Genomic DNA, 21576 nt, shown 5'->3' with positions numbered 1-21576 from the left:
CAGGGCTCTGTTAGTCTTCACATAGCTTCCTTATTATCAAAGAAGGGCAAGAATGTTGCCCTCCCCAGATGTTGAGAGCGTGACTCTTAAAAAGAGAGAGAAACAGAAACTCAGTATCAAGCATGAAATCTGTACCAAAGAGCCAACACAAGAAGCTCTCATGACCCTGACAAATTTAGTTTTATAAAGACTGCACTCCTAGTACCAGGCATCTGGTGCAAACTCAGATGCTATCTGGGAGGCTTAATAAAGGAAATGTTTACACAGACACGGCTATGCTTTAAAAAAGCAAGGCCTTTCTGAATGTGTGTCTAAAATCCACTTCTCAGGAAGACACAGATCAGGCGAGAACTCAACAGAAATGCTCCATTTCTCATAGAAAAGGTGGGTAAGACAAGGTTGAACTACTTGGTTTCTCAAGACACAGGAAAAAAGGTTACCCCAAGGACAGCCAAAATACATTGCTAGCAGCCCCCTTTCCCTGCACTGCTGTAAATCTGGGTACTTGAGAGAATTAGCTTAAGATTTATTTACTTTTCACACTCACTGCACGCATCACATCAGCCTCTCCCACGTGGCACTGAACTACTACTCCAGCTTGAAAGAATTAGCCCCGTACGCCAGCGCAAGGAGCCGGAAAGCTTTCAGTATTTCAGGCTTTAAATGCAAAGAGAGACATGACAGCGAATACAAGATAAGAATCAGCTACCGACAACTCACTCGCGCTAGAGGCGGTGACTCCTTCTGCGTGCTCACCGGGGGCAGAATGAGCTACCCCCCGGCCTCAGCGTGAGATCCGGGTTTGACTTTCTGCAATATCCTCTCGCCAGCAGCTCGGAGCTCTCAAAGGCTGCTCCAACGTCAGAGGTTTTCCTTACTTGGATTTCAAGCAAAGCTGATAAATCTTACGGAAGAGGGGGACACCCCCCCCCCCCAGTAATACAAGCCGTACTCACTGGAAGCAATTAGTTACCCTTTGGCATGCAGCTCAGGTTGCTTCCAGACTTACCTTCAGCCTCCAGACAGCAGCAACCCCTTGCCCCCTGTTTCAGTGAACAAGAAAGCAAGCAAATCCAAGGCTTGGGGAAGAGGGGGGAATGAATCAACGTGCTCCCTGCTGTTGAGCGCTGCAATGTCTGTGTTCAATTAGTGAGCTCAAATGCCAGTTCGGCGCAAGAGGGGGGTCGCGGGGGGAAGAGAGGCCAACTCCACAGGGAATCGTAATATAATCATTTAAGCTGGCTGCCTTGCAAATCACAGAGCTCCAGTTCTGCCCTGGCGTGGCACCAAAAGCCTGAAGGGCTGTGAAAAGAGGCCTGACTGGAAAGCAGGGAAGCTAGCAAGTGTGGCTTGGATTTTCAGTGTCAGTACCAGCCCCGCAGGAAGCGGATCCTGATCAAACGAGAGGATTACATGCCAGGCTTTCAGCAGGAGAGGAAGAGGAAGGAGAATCTGAGGTAGTTTCCTATTCCCCTCCCCCCACCCCAATTATTCTCCGCTGGAATATTAAAGGTGGCGCGCTGGATCGCTGCTGGCCAAATGCTCAGCGATGAGGTAATTCAGGAAGCAAGCCAATCCCCCAGGTTACAGAAGGTTGGTGTGGTGGCCGAGGTGCGGGACCAGCCTTCATAGACCTGGGCTCAAGTCATTGTCCAGTCACAGGCTCCCTGCGTGGTCTTGGCTGCATCGCCGAAGCCCACAACGTTTAAGCTTCTCTGTTTCTCAGCCAGGGAGAACGGTACGTGCCGAACTCACAGGACCGCAGGGAGGGCTCAACCCTTCATGAAAATCTGTCATGGGCTCCGAGATCGTTGGAAGGAAGGTGCTTCGCTACAGGAAGCACAACAGTATTCTCAGGGGGTGGAAAACTGGCTACAAGGCAGGATGAAAAATACTGTGGGTGGGGGGCTGGAGCCATGATCCTTCCTGCCAGACTACCTGCCACAGTCTGAGGACTAATGGGAACTAAATGGCCAACTTGAGTGCTCTCTTGTCCCAGGTGGAGAAGCTGGTGGCTCCAAAGTAAGCTGGTGACATTAGCACTTCCTGCTGGCCCTATTCCTCAGCTTCCCTGACTTATTTCCCCATCTTCCTCCAGTCAATTCAATACTTCAATGTCTTTCTGGGTTGCTGCTCTGTTGGGAATACTAGGATTTCTACTGGGCAGCTCAACACCCATCGCTGGAGGGGAGACCAGCGAGGAGAGACAACAGCCAGGATGTTGGAGGGAACATTTCTATTTTTAGAGCATCCTCCTGCTTAGCAACCTGAGTCTGGTACCCACTGTCCCTAGCTCAGGGTGCCACGTGCTACCAGTGGCCGATGCACAAAGGGACCACAACGACAGCCACCTGTGGCGGTGGCGGAAGTGGAGGGATGTTCGCTGGACAGTGAAATGCAAATAGGTTGTGAAATAAATGATTTCATCGTGGGAGTGAATGAGAAGCTGGTTTACATAATAGCTGATCTCTAAGAGGAGATTGTTCTCCAGGGAGTTTTGAAGCAAAATCCATCCAGGGTAGAACAGTTCAAGCGTGCACAGGAGTTTTTGGGCCACCACTGTTCTTTCTCCTCATGATTTATATATACACACACAGGGCTCGCCGAGCCGCGGTGAGCCCCGCTCGCCAGCTGCGCTGTCCGGTGATCTCTGCATGCGCAGATCACCTGAATCTGGCTCTTCCAGGTTGTAATCTACTCGCCACGGACGAGTAGGTTACATAGATTGTCGAGCCCTGTGTGCCTATACACACACACACAGGGCTTGACAAACGGTTGCGAAAGCCGCTCGCCAGCCCCGCACTGCGCATGTGCAAGAACCACATTACGCATGCGCGCACCACCAGTAAACGGGTTGCACGGCTGAAATCTACTCGCCATGGGTGAGTAGATTCTATAGTTTGTCGAGCCTTGTGTGTGTGTGTGTGTATATATATGTATATATATATATATATATATATATATATATATATATATATATATATATATATATTTTGTTAGTCTCTAAGGTGCCACGGGACTATTTGTTGTTTTTAAAGTTACAGACTAACACAGCAACCCCTCCAAGACTTTGGGTACGTCTAAACTATATGGCTCCGTCGACGGAGCCATGTGATTTGTTTGTTTGGCAAAGAGAAATGAAGCCGCGATTTAAATAATCGTGGCTTCATTTAAATTTACATGGCTGCCGCGCTGAGCCGACAAACAGCTGATCAGCTGTTATCTAAGGCTGACTCTGCTTCTCGGGGGCAAGAGTCTTCTTTGGTACTTCCCTATTCTGCACCTAGCACAATGGGTCCCCACTTTTGGATTCGGGCTCTGGACCACCGTGGCCATCCAGTCCGACCTTGTGCATAGCCCAGGCTGGAGGATTTCAGCGATTCCTACTCCACCAAACAGCCTGTGGCTGAATTAGAGCATCTCCTTTAGAAAGCTGGTTAGTGATGGATTCTTAATGATAGAGCTTTAGAAAGCTCCTATTTCCATAATTCCTGCTACAATAGTTAATTACCCTCCTTGTTAATTAGCACCTTATTTCCATTTGGAATTTTGCTGATTTCAGTTTCCAGCTACTGGATCCTGTAACAGCTTTGTCAGCTCATGCCTGCTAGTATCCTAACTTCTCACTATGGTGGTAATTAAGACTACTGGGAAATACTGTATGAAGACACAGTCTCTGCCCTAGGGGAATTACAGGCCCACAGCCCCCTTCAACCACCATGCCTCCACTCTCTCACCAGTGGGTACAAGCAGCTGTGTGTGGGCTTGTTCAAATTCCTTGGCCTTTCTGCCCAGACGAACAGCAAATCCAGCTGGTCGCAGAAGTAGTTGTGAAAATCTGTTCCCTAGGAACTCGACTGTGCCCACCATACCATTTTATCTACTGTACATGTCCATCAGAGGGCAAATTTCTGCCTTGGTTGGAATTTGAACGCTCAGTCTCAAGAGAAGAGGGCTGCACTACTGTTCATGGGCTGCCCACATTTTAATAATGGGGTCCCACAAAAATCTCTCGGTCAGCCTGTGGACAGGCCCACACACACACAACCCCAAAATGCCCCTCAGACTAGTTGCACAGGCAACATCATAAAACCTGCTCTTCAGAAGCATTTTGATGAGCCTCGGATACATGTCATCTCTGGCAGGGTTTAACACAACCACAGAAGAAGGGGTGAGCTTTAGTGATAAAGGAACCAATCCAGTTTAGCAGCAGTATTTTAACAAGGAACTCACATGACACCCTAGCCCAGTGTTTCTTAAACTTTTTAAGACTGAGGAACACCAAACCATAAATATTTTTATGAGAAACACCAAGGATTTTTTGTTGAGCAAATAATTTAAAAAAAAAAAAAGTTGGAGGGGGGAGGGGAGGGAGTTATTGAGCCAAAAAAAAAAGGTCGCTTGCCCCTTTAAGGGCAGCCATTTTGAACTCTTTTGTTCTCCACAGGACACTTCCGAGCCTCGCAACAAAGTTTAAGAAACACTGCCCTAGCCCCTCCGGCTCGGTATCCCTGTCCTACAGCCTACTGTAACTTCCCTCAGTCATCAAGTTCTCCCCGCTCCCATCTGGTATTCCTGTCTATCTTTCTGCACCCTGTTGGCAAGGGTCTTCCCCACAGTCCCTATGACAGATCAGTATTTCTGAAGGGTCCAGCCTACACTAGGGCGTGACTTTTGCCATGGCAGCTGACAATGGGCCCATAGGTTTTTGTAATGCTGCAGCACAGGGATGGGGAATCTACAGTTGGGCCGGATTCAGCCCCTGGCTTGCATGGATCTGGCCCGAGACACGAGGCTCTCATCCCCAGCATCGGGGAGCTGGCATTGGTGCTCCAGCCCCCGGTCTCCCACCCCATTCCCGCACCCCCCTTCCCACACATACACACACACCTCCCACCCCCAGCCTGCTTCTGCACCCCTCTCCCACCCAGACCCTACACTCCACTTTACTCCAGCATCCTCCTCTGCCCAAACTACTCTACCCCCACTTTGCTCCTGCACCCTCTCCCGCCCACACACCCCCACTCAGCCCACTCCTGCCCCCTCCCTCCTGCCCATTTCCCACACCCCAAGTCCACTTCCCGGCAGCCCCCTCCCAGACACTGAACCCCTCATTCTGACCCCACCCCAGAGTCTAAGGGGACCCAGAAAATCTACTAGCGTGGGCCCCCATTAAGCACTGGTGTGCAAGAGGAATGTGGGGCGTATCCGTCTTAGTTGGGGGCCATGTCAGTGACGGTGGTGGTTTGTTTATTTTGGGGGGCTTTGCGCTTCTCACTTCTGTACAATTTTTCTTTTTTCTGGGGGTCAGCAGCCCTCAAGCCAAAAAAGATTCCCCACCTCTGCCCTAGCATAACAGAGGCATTAATGGATGTGTATCGCTCTCCTGCAGCCACTGTCTCTTTCTCATCACTGGCATTGAGCAGCTTTTGGAACCACCCAAAGGCTCCTCAGGATAATGTATGACACAAAATCCCAGCTTGCTGGCAGGCTGTTCCCTCTGTAGAGGCTGAGGGCGTTTACAAGAGAAGGGAAACAGGAACAGCAGGGAGCGGGTTAAGTGATTTCAGCATCAGATTAGGAGTGTGAAGTGCCTAAGCTGTAGCCACCTTAGCTGCCTCAGTTTCCCTATCTATAAAATGGGGATACCACTGGGTGAGGAGTCATTAGCTGAAGTCTGTACAACGCCAATGTGGAAAGCATCCTGTAGGCACAAATGGTCATTGTACTGCTTGGTCAAGTAGGCTACTTTTCATGGGGGAAAAGCCAAATGGCTCACCAGCTGCAATTAATCTAGCTTTTCCAGGACTGCTGGGCTCTTCCCTGGCCATGCTCACTGGACTCTGGCAAGGTCTGCACAGAGACTGCCACACTGGTTTACTCACTACCGAGACAGAAGGGGCTCACCCATCCAGACAGCTAACCCACTGGAGGTAGCCAGGCCAATAGAATACTTCCACTGACCTAGGGCAGTCTAAACTAGGGGCTGGGTCAGCTTATCTATCTCACTTGTGGGGGGCGAGGGGGGGAGAGCAGGTGGATTTTTTCACACTTCTCAGTGATGTAGCTCTGCCAACCTAATATTTTAATGTAGGCCTGGCCTGAGGGTTATAACTATTCTCATTGCTCACCAACCTTCAGAAAGACCCACAGGCATACCCATCACTGAAAAAGTCCCAGAGAGGTCTCCCTGTTAGTCTGTAACTTTAAAAACAAAGAGTAGCCCTGTGGCACACTAGAGATGAACAATATATCCTATCACACCATCCTGGAAAGTCAACCTCCTCTGAGAGGGAACACAACAGCCACTCTGTTTCAGGAATACAAAGGGTTAACCAGTAAGCATCACCCTTCCCAGGTTAACTGGTTAAATGTAATGGTCAACCGGTTAGCTTTTTAAATGGGATTTTACACCCCTAATCTGTTCACAGGAACTCTCACTCTTTAAACCCAGGATGTGAAGAATTCTGAGTGCAGGTAATCCAATATGCCCGTCTAGGGTACAAACTGTATATGTATTTAGCGGGGGGGGGGGGGGGGGGGGCAGGGGAGAAACTATGCTTAAAAAAGAACTTGATGGTCTGTGCTGGCCAGCAAGTCAAAAAACTTTGACTCCCCCTCCCTCCCACGCGCCACCAGGAAATCTCTTTCCAGTTTTCCTGCCTGCGCTAGCTGTGCTGTTTAAGACAACACCTAGACTACCACACTCGTAAATAACAGCTATCTTGCACCATATAGTATAAGGCTATCAGCTACAGCTGAGCAATACATCACAGACTAACTTGAGAGACTGCACAAGCACGGCCCTGGCCCTTGGGGAAAAATGCCAGGAGCTCTTTAAATGAACCCGTCTGGTCAAGAGCAAAAGTACTGCGCCTCATCCAGAAACTGTAAGGATGGTGTCAAAGACAAAACCCTATCTGCTCCCAGGGGCACCTGGGAGTCTGGAGGGCAGCAAGGAGTTGAGCCAGTGAGCACTCTGCTCCTCAAGCCCCACTGCCACCCGAAAGTTTAAACTCCGAGTGACAGAATCATGCGTCTCAGCCACTGTGCACAGAGCTGCATCCCAACCAGTTTTCCAATCAATCCCCCACAACACTTCCAACTCCCTGTTCTCCTTGGAGCTTACAGCTTGTCCTTTACATTATTCCACAGCGAAAACTCTGGAACTAACTCTCCCTGCTGGGCTTCCCAGTGCATCCCGTCCTCCTGTCCCAGCGGTTTTCAAACTAGGGGTTGCAACCCGCTATGTGAGGCATGGAGGCTCTTTGCTGCAGGAGGATCAGATGAGTAGTGGGAGGGATAAGGCAGCTCCCTGCCTGTCCTGGCACCGCAGACCGTGCTGTGCCCTAGAAGCGGCCGGCAGCAGGCCCAGATCCTAGATTGGGTGGGGAAAAGGGGGGAGAGCGTGCACAGGGCTTCATGCATTGCCCCGGAACTGAGCACTAGTTCCGCACTCCCATTGGCTAGGAACCTGCTGCTGGCTTCTTCTGGGGTGCAGCGTGGTCTGCGAGGCCAGGAGAGGCAAAAAGCTGCCTTGGCATCCCCACTGCACCACTGAATGGGAGCAGCTCAACATAAGCCCCTCCTGCCCCAGCCCTGACCTCCCCTAAGACGGAGTCCCCTCCTACACTCCAAAGCTCTCCTGCTCAGCCCTCACGCTCTAATCAAATTATGTTGGGTCAAGGGCATCAATTTTCTTCCATCAGGTCATGAGAAAAAAAAGTTTGAAAACTACTGGTTTACCCTGTACGTTCTTGTCTCTCTCTGGGTTGTTTGGAGGCGCCTACCACCATGGTACTGAACCTCTTCACTTTTGCACATTTTACATGTGAGGCTGCAGGCTTACAACCACTAATGTACTGCCGCACAGAAAAGAACAAGCATGACCCACCACTATGTTATCGCCGTGGCAGCAAATTCCCTCCTGGGGATATAAGAGGAAGACAGCTGCAAAGATACAGGAGATATGGAAATGCTTAATGCTTCCCCTCCCCCATACCACACCCATTATAAACAGAAATAATTACATCACCAATAGCTACTTACTGGAATTCAGGGTAGTATTTCAATCCTTTGATGCGAGTGTCTCTGCGCACAACATGCTTACCTTGATATATGCGTGTCTCCAGTCTAAGCAATCTTTACTGGCCTATCTTGTTCAGCTCTTGGGGGGAGGCTTTGCATGCTGTCCCCACCCCCATAAAATCTTTCCGCTTCTATTGGCCAACAATTGGTGGGTGGAGGCAGTGCAGCACAATTTCTCAGGTCCCATTGGCCGGTTTTCAGCCAATAGGAGCTGAGAGATTTTGTTGGGGTGCTGGGACAGTGCCCAAAGCCTCCCCACCCACAGCACAGCCAGTCAAATGGAACAGCCAGCCAGGGGCTGCTGGCAGGAAGGGAAACCTGCTTGATACCTAAGCAGCTCCTGGCCAGCAGCAGTAAGCCCAGCCCGGCCAGCCTGCCTCTGGCACCCCACCTCCTCCTGCACCCAACTCCCTCCTAGTCCCTGCATCCCTCCCTATACCCCTCGCCCAAGCCAGAATCCTCTCCTGGACCCATACGCCCTCCTGGACCCTGCACCTCAATCCCCTGCCCCAGGTCACAACCCCCTCCTTCACTAAAATTCCCTCCCATACCCCACACCCGCTCCTGCACCCCAGTGCCGTACCGCAAGCTCCCTTTTGCACCCAACCTCTGCTCTACATCCTGCACCCCCTATTGAAAAGTGTGGCCCTTGATCTGTTGCCAAAATCTTGGAGTAGCCCCCGCATCAAAAATTATTGCCCACTCCGATCTAAGGGGATGTCTACACTAACACTGCGGCTGTAATTTCCAGTTCAGGTAAACATATGTGCGAGAGTTCTGAATGACCTAGTGTACCAAAACTAGCAGCATGATTGCGGAGGTGCAGGTGACTTGACGGCTATCTGCCCCAAACATGTATCAAAGGTCCTGGACATGACGGCGTTCACAGAGGCTAACCAGTCCCACCGCCCATGCCGCCACACCTACACTGCTATTTTTAGTGCACTAGTTTAATCAAAGCTAGCACATGTACCTCTACCTGAGCTTGAAATCACATCTCCAGCTCCCGCATAGACTAGGGATATTAACTATCAGTTAATCGAATAGTCGATTAACCTCATGAATTCTTATCGGTTACCCGACTATTCTATAGTCCCCGGGGTAAGGCCAGCAGACAGTGTACTCTGGCCCCACTCTCGAGGAGCCCCCTGCCACTGCCTCTGATACAGCTTAGCTCCTAATACACTTTAAATGTGGAACCGCAGCAGGGGTAGGTCCCAGACCTGGCGCACTGGCCAGGATGCTAAAAAATGTACTGACGGGCGGGGAGAGAAGGAGGGCAGGAGAAATGAGTGTAGCCTATAGCATTAACCGCTAAGCTTTTGCTTATCGGTTAATCGACTACACTATCACATCCCTAGCACAGACACACCCTAACTAGACATGGAAAGGCATAAGATGGGAGGGGAAATAGACACATAGATAACAGGACTAGCCCAAAATCACAGCACATCAGTGGCAGGGCTGGAACAGAATCTACATGTCTTGATTTCCTGTCCCATGGGCTGTGTCTGCTAGAGGGGTCAGCAACTTTCCGAAGTGGCGTGCCAAGATTTAACCCTCTTGCCCTGGGCCACGCTGCTCTCCCAGAAGTGGGGCAGAGGCTCTCTCCACCACGCACCCCACTTAGTCTCCTGCCCTGGGCTCTGCTCCTGCTTTTCCTGCAGGGAGAGGAGGAACAGTGCGCGCGCGCGCTTCCCTGCAAGCCAGATCTAGCATGGAGCCTTAGGACTTCCTCCCCTCCCACCCACGCAGAAAGCCAGCACTGGCTCCAACCTTGCAGGGGGTGGAGGGGCATGATGCTGGATCACCAGCAAGGGCTCCTTGTTGTAGAGGGGAGCAAGGGGGAAGACTGTTCGTTGCACATGCCACTCAAGATCACCCTCTGTGCCACTTACGGCACATGTGCCGTACACTGACGACCCCTGGGCTAGACCATATGAACCTGCTGATCAGCCTGCCAAAAACACTGTAAGGTAAAGCACAGCTTTCCCTCCTCAACCAGCCCCCTCTGAGAGCCAACCTTAATACCTCAACAACAGAAAGCAAGGATAAACTGGCTATATCAACAACAACAACAAGAAAATAAAGATCAAGAAGCTAAGGACGTGGTTTGAGAGCAAGAGTTTCAAGAGTCAATTGTTTATAACTTGGTTAAAATGGGTCTTTCCTGCTGCCTATACCTGTCTGTATGGTGCATACGTAGGAGTAGTGCATCAAAACAGAGAAAGCTAACATTGAAGTTGAATTGAGGAGCGACTGCCTGGCAGACGTCCTGTAACACTGGAATAGTTTCCCAGAATAGTATGGAACATGCAACATTGGACCGGACAAGGATACACTAAGTACCTGGGTGTGTTCTCACACGCAGCACCACACCACGTATCTGAGAATTAGCACAGTTGAAACTGGAGTGTTTTACACACATTTAGCTATGAAGAAATATTTATCTACTTCCTTCCAGTTCGGACAGGACTATAGGGTGGTGAACTCACTTCAGTAGTGGTTCTCACACTAAGTCCTAGCAAGCTGCAGCTAAAATGCAGAAGTATTGGGTTGTACTGCCTGTGTAATCAATCAGGACAGCAGTAATGGATTCTTAAACTGACACGGCACATTCCCGCATTGCCCGATCACGGTCTACAAACCACAGTTCAACAACCAACTGTACTAGAGAGTCTGGTGTGGTCTGCTGAGGAGTGGGCTAAGGTGCTTCAACAAATCTGTTCCTTTACTCTATATTGAAGGTTCCCATTTATCCAGTTGCCTGACTTCCAAAAAGAAGGGTATGAGAGAGACAGCCTTTAGGCAGGTCTACACAACCACTTAAGTCAATGTAACGTATGTCGCTCAGGGCGGTGAAAAAGCCACCCCCGTCTGAGCAACACAAATGACAGCTACCTGCTGCTGTCCACACCAGCGGTCTGTTGGTGGGAGACACTCGCCTGACAATATAGTTTCCATCTCTCACGGAGGTGGAGTAATTATGCTGACGGGAGAGCCGCATTCGAGCGGCTGCTGGATGGATGTAGCGCTTCTCATGCAGGCTAGTTCTAAGGCTCTCTTCAGCAGCATATCCAGCCCAATGAGATGTGGGGTCGGCCTAATGCAGAAGCAGCCAAAAATCAGGTCCACCTCACCTGGAGGATGGGTCACATGGCAAGAATGGGGGGGGGGGGGGAAAGAGGGCAGACAAATCAGAAAAGACTTCTCCCTCCCAGAACACAGCAGGGATTCAGTCAGCCTCTTCGTGGTACACAGGGAGGTCCATGTTGACAGAAGGGAAGGCTGTCCCTCGGGAACCAGCATCCCCTGTGAGCTGTGCGCTTGCCGGGCCTCTCAGGAGAGATTCAAATGCTGCCCAGTTGATTAGCAGAGCGTCCACAGCTGGGTTCTGAGTTTCTGCGGGTGGAGTGCACTCACACATGCCTCAGTGCTCATAAAAAACGTATTATGCACATAGATGGAAAAAATCCTTAAATCGAGGGAACATCGTCAGGAACCCGGAACAGGGTCTTATGCTAGAAAGAAGTGAAATTCCTGCCTTCAGGGAGGCCAACAAGCCCTTGCAGGACCTGGGGCAAGGTGTGTGTGTAGGGGGGCTCTGTGTCTCAGGTGGAAGGGGCGGGGCTGGGGACAGGCAGCCCTCAGCGCTGCCTGGGATGTGGCACTTGGGTCCCACCACAGACCTAAGAGCCGCACGGAGCAGCACTCTAGTGGCAATTCAAAGGGGCCCAGAGCTCCAGCCGCTGCTGGGCTCTTTTGAATCACCAGACTCCGGGGCAACTGTCCCACTCTCACCCCATCGGCAGGCCCACCTCCCTTAAACCATATCTATAGCTTATGAATTGGAACCAGTTTCTCTATTGAGGGAGCACAAGAGAGCATGTGGGGGGAAGGAGAAGAGGTTTGGAGACAGAGTATTATTCACTAGGCCGGTCTCCCCTTCTGCCAGCCAATTAGCATGTCCCAGCTCTCGGCACAACAAAACGGGAACAGCTTTGGCTCCTTCCCACACCGCTGGCAACACACAGGTTTTCTCATCTCTTTCTGGGCTGTGAACCAGGAGCAGAAAGTAGGTTACTGTCTCAGCAGCTGCCACGGCACATGAGTGTTTTAAACACCATCAGCGTATCCGCACGCTGGGACTCAGCAGCACTAGTGCATGAAACCAGCTGTCGAGGCTGGCTTTCAACATTACTACGCGCGTTACTGGGAAACTGTTCAATGCCCCTGAAGAGGTTTTTATTTTAAAGCTTCTTTTCTCACCCATGAGTCGGTAGGATAATCTCTAAGAATATAAGAGCAGCCATCCTGGCCTCAGACCAATGGTCCATCTAGCCTATTATCCTGTCTTCTGACAGCAGCCAACACAAGAAGCTTCAGAGGGAATGAACAGAACAGGGCAATTAGCAAACGATCCGGCCCCTCATCCAGTCCCAGCTTCTGATCTGCTGAGGTTTAGGAACAGGCAGAACATTGACCATCTTGGTCAAAAGTCATTGATGGATCTATTGTCCACTAATTTATCTAATTCTCATTTGACTTTGTTATACTTTTGGCCTTTGACAACATCTCTAACAAATTCCACAGGTGGCGTGTGTGCTGCCTGAAGAAGTACTTCCTTAGGTTTCTTTGAAAACTGCTGCCTCTTAATTTCATTGAGTGACCCTTGGTTTGTGTTATGGGAAGAGAGAGGTAAACCACATTCCTGTAATCAGTTCCTCCACCCCATTCATGATTTTATAGATGTCTATCATGTTCCCGCTTGAGTCGTGTCTTTTCCAAGATGTACAAGATCCGCCTTTTTTAACCTCTCCTCATATGGAAGTTGTTCTGTACCCCTAATCATTTTTATTAGCCTCCTTGGTATTTTTTTTCAATTACAATGGATCTTTTTCGATGATTCTATTATATTTGTGTTCAGTTGTAAATTTTTTGAAAGAACAATCAGAACATTTTATTCAGAGTTAAAGACAACCTTCATTTCTAGGTGTTCTTAATGCTGAGATTCTTCTGTAGCCATTACTACACAAGAAAGAAATTTTGGAGTCATCATGGATAGTTCTTTGGAAACATGATCAGAACTGCATGCAGCATTCAAGGTGTAGGTGTAGCATGGAGTTATATAATGGCATGATGATATTTTCTGCCTATTATCATTTATCCCTTTCCTAATGGGCCCTAACATTATTAGTGTTTTTGACTGCTGCTGCGGCTGCAAACTAAACAAATGTTTCCAAAGAACTATCCATGATGACTCCAAGATTTCTTTCTTGTGTAGTAATGGCTACAGAAGAATCTCAGCATTAAGAACACCTAGAAATGGAGGTTGTCTTTAACTCTGAATAAAATGTTCTGATTGTTCTTTCAAAAATTTACAACTGAAAACTAATATAATACATCATCAAACTTGATTATGCAAAAAAACGCTGCTTTTAATCATCTTCATTTAAATGAACCAAGCATAGAAACACAGTTTCCTTATGCTGTCAAATCATGTTTTAAACATTCCCTTTATTTTTTAATAGTTCATGTTTAACATAATACTGCACTTGCTTTTTTGGGGGGGGGGGGGGGTCAATACTGTAATTCAGACCCCATCATTTTGTATGCAATACCTGGGATTATATTTTCCAATGTGCACTACTTTGCATTTATCAACATTCAATTCATCTGCCATTTTGTTGCCCATACTGCGAGATCCCTTTGTAACTCTTCCCTGTCTGCTTTGGACTTAATTATCTTGAGTAGTTTTGTTATCTGTAAACTTCACCGCTTCACTTATTATTGTTTTTTCCAGATCATTTGTGAATAAGCTAACCAGCATTCATCCCTCTCCAGAACCTTGGGACATTTTGCTATTCACCTCTCTACACTGTGAAAATGGACCATTTATTCTTCTTGCATCCTATATTTTAATCAGTGACAGATTCATGAGAAGTTTTCCTCACTTAATCTATGACAGCCTACTTTGCTTAAGAGCCTTCGATGAGGGAAACGGTCAAGGCTTTCTGCAAGTCCCAAGTCCACTATATCCACTGATTACCCTTCTCCATATGCTCATTGACACCCAGAAAGAATTCTAATCCATCGCTGAGGCAAAAGCCGTGTTGACTCTTCTCCCACATATGTTCATTTGTGTGTCTGATCATTCTGGTTTTTTACTGTCGTTTCAACCAATTGGTACTGAAGTTAGGCTTATGGCCTGCAGTTGCCAGGATCACTGCTGAAGCCTTTTTTCAAAAAAATCTGAGTTAACATTAGCTGTCAGTCCATTACCTGGTTCAGAGGCTGATTTAAGCATTAGGTTACATATCACAGTTAACAGTTCTACAATTTCTTACTGATGTTCTTTCAGAATTCTTGGGTGAATACCATCTGGTCCTGATAACTAATTGCTATTACATTTATTATAGACTCATAGACTTTAAGGTCAGAAGGGACCATTATAATGATCTAGTCTGACCCCCTGCACAGTGCAGGCCACAAAATCTCACCCACCCCTCCTAGAATAATCTTCTCACCTATATCTCAGATATTGAAGCCTTCAAATACTTTGAAGACCCCAAGATGCAGAGAATCCTCCAGCTGTGATCTGTGCCCCATGCTATAGAGGAAGGCAAAAAACCTCCAGAGCCTCTGCCAATCTACCCTGGAGGGAAATTCCTTCCCGACCACAAATATGGCGATCAGCTAAACCCTGAGCATGTGGGCAAGACTCATCAGCCAGACACCCAGAAAGTTCTCTATAGTAACTCCTATCATCCCTCCATTGACCTATTTCCCACTGATAATGAATAGTCAATTAGCTACCAAGATCATGTTATCTCATCAAACCATCCCCTTCATAAACCCATCTAGTTTAATCTTGAAACCAGATAGATCTTTTGCCCCCACTACTTCCCTTGGAAGGCCGTTCCAGAACCTCACTTCTCTAATGGTTAGAAACCTTCGTCTAATCTCAAGTCTAAACTTCCTACTAGCCAGCTTATATCCATTTGTTCTTGTGTCCACACTGGTATTAAGCTTAAATAATTCCTCTCCCTCCCTGGTATTTATCCCTCTAATATATTTAAAAAGTGCAATCATGTCCCCCTTCAGCCTTCTTTTGGTTAAAGTAAACAAGCCAAGCTCCTTGAGTCTCCTTTCATTTATTAATGTCTTGCAAAAGTATTTCTACTGACACCTCAAAGTGGGACAGTTCCTCACATCTGTCACCTAACAAGAATGACTTCTTGCTTTACATGCCCTGTAGGGAAGATTGGTGCACAGAATTTACTTCGCTTCTCAAGAACAGCCTTGTTCTCCTTGAGTACTCCTTTTGCACCATTTGTCTAGTGGCCTCATTGATTGCTTGGCAGGCTTCTTGTTTATGGTGTACTTAAAAATGTAGCTGTTAGTTTTTGTATCTTTTGCTAGTTACTTTTCACATTCTTTTTTGGCCCACCACATTATACTTTTCAATTGACTTGCTAGAGTTTATTTATTGACTTGCTAGAGTTTGTTTTCCTCAGGAGAATGTGACTTCCAATTTTTAAAAGATATCCCTCTCTTTTAATTGTTATTGAGCCATGGTTGCAATTTTTTTGGGGTGTGACGTAGTGGGGGTACCTGGCTGGTTTCTATGCTGCTGGCTCTGGGGGATCCCCCACTGGCTGCCGTGGGTACCACGACCCAGCAAAACAGGATGAGTCACTATGCAAACCAGTGGCCAGACACCCCCCATGGAGAGGAACAAAGGAAGGTGGAATGCTGCCTTGGCTGGGGGGCAGGGCTGGAAGTGAGGGAGTTGGTTGCTGGCTGTCGGAGGGCATGGAGGAGAGCCTAGGAGAAGGGGCTGGAGTTTAGGGGCCCAGTCTCCCCCATCTCAAGGGGGCCTGAGGCATCCTAGCCCAGTTCCTGTGACCAGACTACATCTGTGCTGCGCTGTGCTGGAGGAGCAATAAACCACCCTCAATTCCACTGGCTGGTGCAGTCTGTTTGTGCCATTTCGGGGTGCAGGAGACGGGGAACCCCCAACGCGCCGTCACACTGGTGTCAGGAGCGGGATGCACTGCACCCCGTGGATGGAGCTTCCAGCGGCAAGCGACAAGGCGCAGTAGAAGCAAGAGCCCTGGAGCCAGGCGTGCTGGAGACAGAGCGAAGCGGTTCCTGGGAATCGTGGGGCGCTGCAGCACTAGACTGGTGAGTCTGCACCGAGGGGCCCAGCGGGCAGATGGCCTACGCCCGACTCTTGAAGGCAGAGCTGGTGGGGCTGTGCAGAGAGAGGGGCTTGCCTGTGCAGAAAGCAACCAAGGCCCAGCTGATTGCCCAGCTGGAAGATAATGACCAGCCACAGGGCCAGGATCTTGTCCCCAGGGGAAGGAGCGCTGGAACCCAACGGAGAGATGAGACAGCGTCTCCCGGGAGGCCTGCAAGTAGCCCATCTAGGGCAGGGGCCAGCCCAGCGGAGCTGCGGCACCTGGAGATCCAGCTGCGGATCAGGGAATTGGAAGTAGAGGACCGAGAGAAGGACCGCCAGGACCGAGAGAGGGAGCGCCAAGATCGAGAGAGGCAGCGGCAGCATGAGCTGGCCATGGCAGAGCGGAGAACCGGCGGGGCACCGGCTGCGCCAAGTGCGGATGGGCCCCAGGGTCCCAGGACTGCCAGACGCTTGGAGAGGCTCGTGGTGGCCCAACTGAAGGACATGGGTGACATAGACGGGTTCCTCAGTGCCTTTGAGAGGGCCTGTGGACTGCAACGGGTCCCCCCAGCTGACTGGCTGCAGGAGCTCATCCCCGCACTGAACCAGGAGGCCGCTGGAGTGCTCAGTCAGCTGGAGGACCTACAGCCAGGGGATTACAACCGAGTCAAGGAGGCCCTGCTGCACAAGTTCGGGCTGACCCCCGAGATGTACAGGAAGAAGTTCCGGGGGGTACAGAAAGGGCCACGGGAGACCTATGTGGACCTGGCCTCCCGCCTGGCGCAATACTGCCGCAAGTGGGTGTCTGGAGCCGGAGCCCAGACCGCAGAGGAGCTGCTCAAGCTGGTCATGATGGAGCAGTTCTATGAAGCGTGCCCACCCAAACTGAGGCTGTGGCTCAAGGACCGGAGACCAGAGAACCCCCAGGAGGCCGGGAGACTGGCGGATGAGTTCACGGAGAGCCGGTCCGGGTGTGAACGGGAGTCCCGGAGAGAGAGGGAACCGCGCAGAGATCGGATCTCGGCTGAGCGACGGAGGGAGTCAACTACGGGGCGAGACCAAGGAACAGGTCGTCTGCGCCCCAGAGAACCAGCCAGGGCCTGGACAGAGACAGCCCAAAGCCTAACTTGCCATCGCTGTGGGCAAAAAGACCACAAGAGGGCTCAGTGCACCAGGTCCCAGGACCGGGGACTTTCCAGGGTTAACTGGCTGGGGCGGGAGGAAGGGCAGGCTGCCCCAGAGGCAGGGGCTGGCAGGCAAACCTCAGCTCAGAGAGAGGGGAAGGATGCTCAGTGCACCTCCCCTGGGAGGTCTGATTCTCAGGAGGCGGATTTCTCCGTGTACCGGGTGGGGGCAGGACGGCCCCTGCGGAGCGAGTGCCTCATACCCCTGGAGGTGGATGGTAGGAAGGTGACGGGCTTCTGGGACACGGGGGCGGAGGTGACTCTGGCCCGATCCGACATAGTGGCCCCGGAGCGGATACTACCCCACGCGCAGCTGACCCTGAAGGGCATAGATGGGTCCCCGTTTAAGGTGCCTGTAGCCCGGGTGCATCTGAAATGGGGGGCGAAGGAAGGCCTCAAGGAAGTGGGGGTGCACCCGCACTTGCCCACCGAGGTGCTGATGGGGAATGACCTAGAGGAGTGGCCCCATGAATCCCAGCGGGCTCTAGTCACTACCTGGAGCCAGAGCCAGCGGGGGGCTGACAACATGGGTCCAGGGAAGGACTCCTGGCAGCATCCTCAGGGTCCCATCCCAGTGGACACGGGGTCCAGCCAGGCTGGGACTCCGGACCTAGGCAGAGGTGGGGGACAGGTCCCGATCCCTGCCTCAGCAGCTGAATTCCAGGCTGAGGTGCAGGCAGACCCCTCCTTGCAGAGGCTGAGGGACCAGGCTGGCCTCCATGCAGCTCAGCCCCGGGGGAGAGGTGGCCAGGAGAGATTCCTGCGGGAGCGTGGGCTCCTGTTCCGTGAGTGGCTCCCCCCCAGGAAGGCGAGGGCATGGAGGGTAGAACGGCAGCTGGTCGTCCCCCGAAAGTATCGCCTCAAGCTGCTGTATTTGGCCCACGATGTCCCCGTTGGGGGCCACCGGGGGATCCGGAGCACCCGGCTGAAGCTGCTCCAGCACTTCTATTGGCCGGGAATCTTTACGGCCGTGCAGCGGTACTGCCGGTCCTGTGACTCCTGCCAGAGGGGCGGGAAGGCCCAAGACAGGAGGAAAGCGGCTTGGGGGTCTCTACCCCAGATAGAGGACCCTCTGGGCTTGCTGAGAGAGTTATGGGAGGGGAAGTCCTCCCTGGATGGAGCATCGGGGGTGGAAGCCGCCCTGGCTGTCCAGAGAAGGCTCGCTGGGCTCATGGCCCCAGCCCGAGAGACCCTGGCCAGAGATCAAGGCCAGCGGAAGGGTGGGTGTGACCCCCGAGGACAGGCCTGTGCCAGTCGCCCTGGAGCGGGGCGGCGAGTGGACAGAGGGAAGCCAATTCATGTGGGGCCTCGCCACGGCCGGCCCGAGTCAAGGGGAGCACCCATGTCCCCAGGGCGGGTTCCCACGCAGAGGACCCGAACTTCCCTAGGTCACGAGCGGAGTGACCCTGCTCAGTTCGCTCTCGGAGGGGGGAGAACTGTGACGTAGTGGGGGTACCTGGCTGGTTTCTATGCTGCTGGCTCTGGGGGATCCCCCACTGGCTGCCGTGGGTACCACGACCCAGCAAAACAGGATGAGTCACTATGCAAACCAGTGGCCAGACACCCCCCATGGAGAGGAACAAAGGAAGGTGGAATGCTGCCTTGGCTGGGGGGCAGGGCTGGAAGTGAGGGAGTTGGTTGCTGGCTGTCGGAGGGCATGGAGGAGAGCCTAGGAGAAGGGGCTGGAGTTTAGGGGCCCAGTCTCCCCCATCTCAAGGGGGCCTGAGGCATCCTAGCCCAGTTCCTGTGACCAGACTACATCTGTGCTGCGCTGTGCTGGAGGAGCAATAAACCACCCTCAATTCCACTGGCTGGTGCAGTCTGTTTGTGCCATTTCGGGGTGCAGGAGACAGGGAACCCCCAACGCGCCGTCACAGGGGTCATCTTACTTTTTATTATTAAAAGTAATAATTACTTTTATTATTATTACTTTTATTAATACAAGTAATAATATCCCTAGTATTATTAATATTAGGGATTTACATTTAGTGTAAGCCTTTGTTACAGTGTTTTTAAAAGAGTTGCCGTGCCGCTATTTCATTCCTTATTGTTCCTTTCAATTTTTGTTTAGGTAGCGGCCTCATTTTTGTGTGATTCCCTTCTTGAAGTTACAGGCAGTCCCCAGGTTACATGGATCTGACTTACATCAGATCCCTACTTACAAACGGGGTGAGGCAACCCCACACTAGCTGCTTCCCCCCAGCAGACCAGGGAGACGCGAAGCTAGCGCCCCCCCTCCCCAGCAGACCAGGGAGACGTGGAGAGGCTTTTCTCAGCAGACGCCTCAGCTTGAGAATATAGGACTGAGGGAAGTGAGGTGTGGGAGAATAAAACTGAGCTCTGGAGAAATGTTTGGCTAGAGTTTCCCCTACAATATGTACCAATTCCGACTTACATACAAATTCAACTTAGGAACAAACCTATAGACCCTATCTTGTACGTAACCCGGGGACTTCCTGTATATGCTAGTGTGAAGGACCTACCATAAATTAGCACATATAACCCGCATGTAAGTATTACCCACACCTGAGTATAACCCGCGGTTTTCCCCGATTGAGTAAAAAAAGTCTTGTATAGCCCGCAGGAGATGGACCATGGGTAATGTTAATTCAAAGCACTTGTAATCAAGTGTTAATGAGGCACTAAGCAGGCTACAACTCTTATCACTGAACCACACCTCTTTTCCATTCATTTATTCCTTCAGTGTTTTTAACTTGTATTTTAAACTTTTATTCTTTTACTAGTTGCACAGTAAACTAATGAATTTTAATGTCTTTTAATGAAGTTTGATATAATTGCCTCTATTATTTCATTAAAATATGCTGCTTTTCTCAAGTAGGAGTCAATCTTCTCTTCCTTTCAGTAAAAAAACCCTGTATTACACAGGGACAAGTATAGCCTGTGGGAGGGGGGTATGTAAAACTTTGTGTAACCCGCGGCTTATATTCGCTAAAGTACGGTACTCCTTCATTCTATATTGGCAGCATTGGTGGTGGGAGAAAGCTTTTAACTTCAGATGTTGGCACATTGCTTTTGAGGCAAGTGTTAGGACAAATTTGCCCAAAATGCAGGTTTTGCAATAGAGTTTTACATCACTTTTAAAGCTGTAAGAAATGCTGACATGATGCTATATTTACTGACAGAGATTTTAATAAAAAACCTGTTTCCACTATAGATATTGCTTTGCAGCCTGACAGTGGCATGGACTAGCCCACGGTCATTGCTCAAGCTGGGAGAAACGCAAAAGTAAACCAGATGCATAATTAATGAGACGTCAGAGTGACGACTTTCACTTTCATAGCAGATAGCATTTCTGGTACCAGTGTAATTTTTTTTAAAATAAAAACTTGAGCATGTCCCTCAATTATAATATGAAATAAAAACATTTATAGGGTTGATGAATACATTTACGATTTGAGATTGTCATGGCAACCAACTACTACTAAAAACCTGAAATTGAAGCTGAAATGATTCTGTGAAAAACAGTTGAAGCAGGAGTTCTGTGCTGCAAGCTGTAAGACCCTGTCATTCCGAATAATGGAAACTGGAAAACTTCTGAGTGACAAGACCCTCAGAGATAATTCACCTTAACTCTGCCCTCCTGTGTTCTTGACTAATCTCAGTTAACATTCTCAGAACACACTAACACTCCAAGACAAACTCCTCCTCTATACTTCCAATACAAGTAACATAGAAATACTATGGGAAAACCAGGCATGTTTGTGGCCCAGTAAGTAGTCCATTGCTCTCTTTTTCCAACAGCAGCTAGTTCTCCATGCCTCAGAGGAAGGTACAAGAAACCCCACAATTGTCCATTGGGGGCCATTATCCTACAATGCTGCATGAGGGCACCTAAATAACTACATAGGCCCACCTACAGCCCCTCTCTCATGCTAATGCCTGCCTCTCTCCCCACCAATCTGACCCTCTGGTTCATGAGACTCTACACCCACCCCATCAGAGGAATCTCAGTCCAGGGAGTTAGCCTCCCCTCACCTCAGCTCCCATCCTCCAGGTAAGTATGAGTCACTCTGCCTCCCCAGTGGCCAACTATTTTTTAAAACCAGAAACAGGGTGTGTGATTACTGACACTCAAAACGTGGTTCTGTAAGAAAACCC

At 50.0% G+C, this 21576-nt stretch overlaps 1 protein-coding gene across 7 annotated transcripts in view; it reads right to left on the bottom strand.

The window, feature by feature from the left end:
* The window catches only part of PTP4A3 (protein tyrosine phosphatase 4A3), a 171278-nt gene that overhangs the window by 86901 nt on the left and 62801 nt on the right, over window positions 1–21576 (bottom strand). Inside the window, exon 1 of one of the 7 annotated variants that reach the window (XM_006125626.4) lies at window positions 1010–1445. The exons of 5 other annotated variants lie outside the window; for them this stretch is intronic. The gene's annotated coding sequence lies outside the window, so the exon portion shown is untranslated. Of the gene's footprint in view, window positions 1–720; window positions 857–1009; window positions 1446–21576 lie in introns of those variants that run through there. One more of the 7 variants, XM_025185915.2, reaches the window with a different exon arrangement.

Source organism: Pelodiscus sinensis, chromosome 2 (assembly GCF_049634645.1).
Source record: "Pelodiscus sinensis isolate JC-2024 chromosome 2, ASM4963464v1, whole genome shotgun sequence".
Classification (NCBI taxonomy): Eukaryota; Metazoa; Chordata; order Testudines; family Trionychidae; genus Pelodiscus; species Pelodiscus sinensis.
The sequence above is the reverse complement of the archived record's forward strand: the minus strand, read 5'-3'. Positions and strand labels throughout refer to the sequence as shown.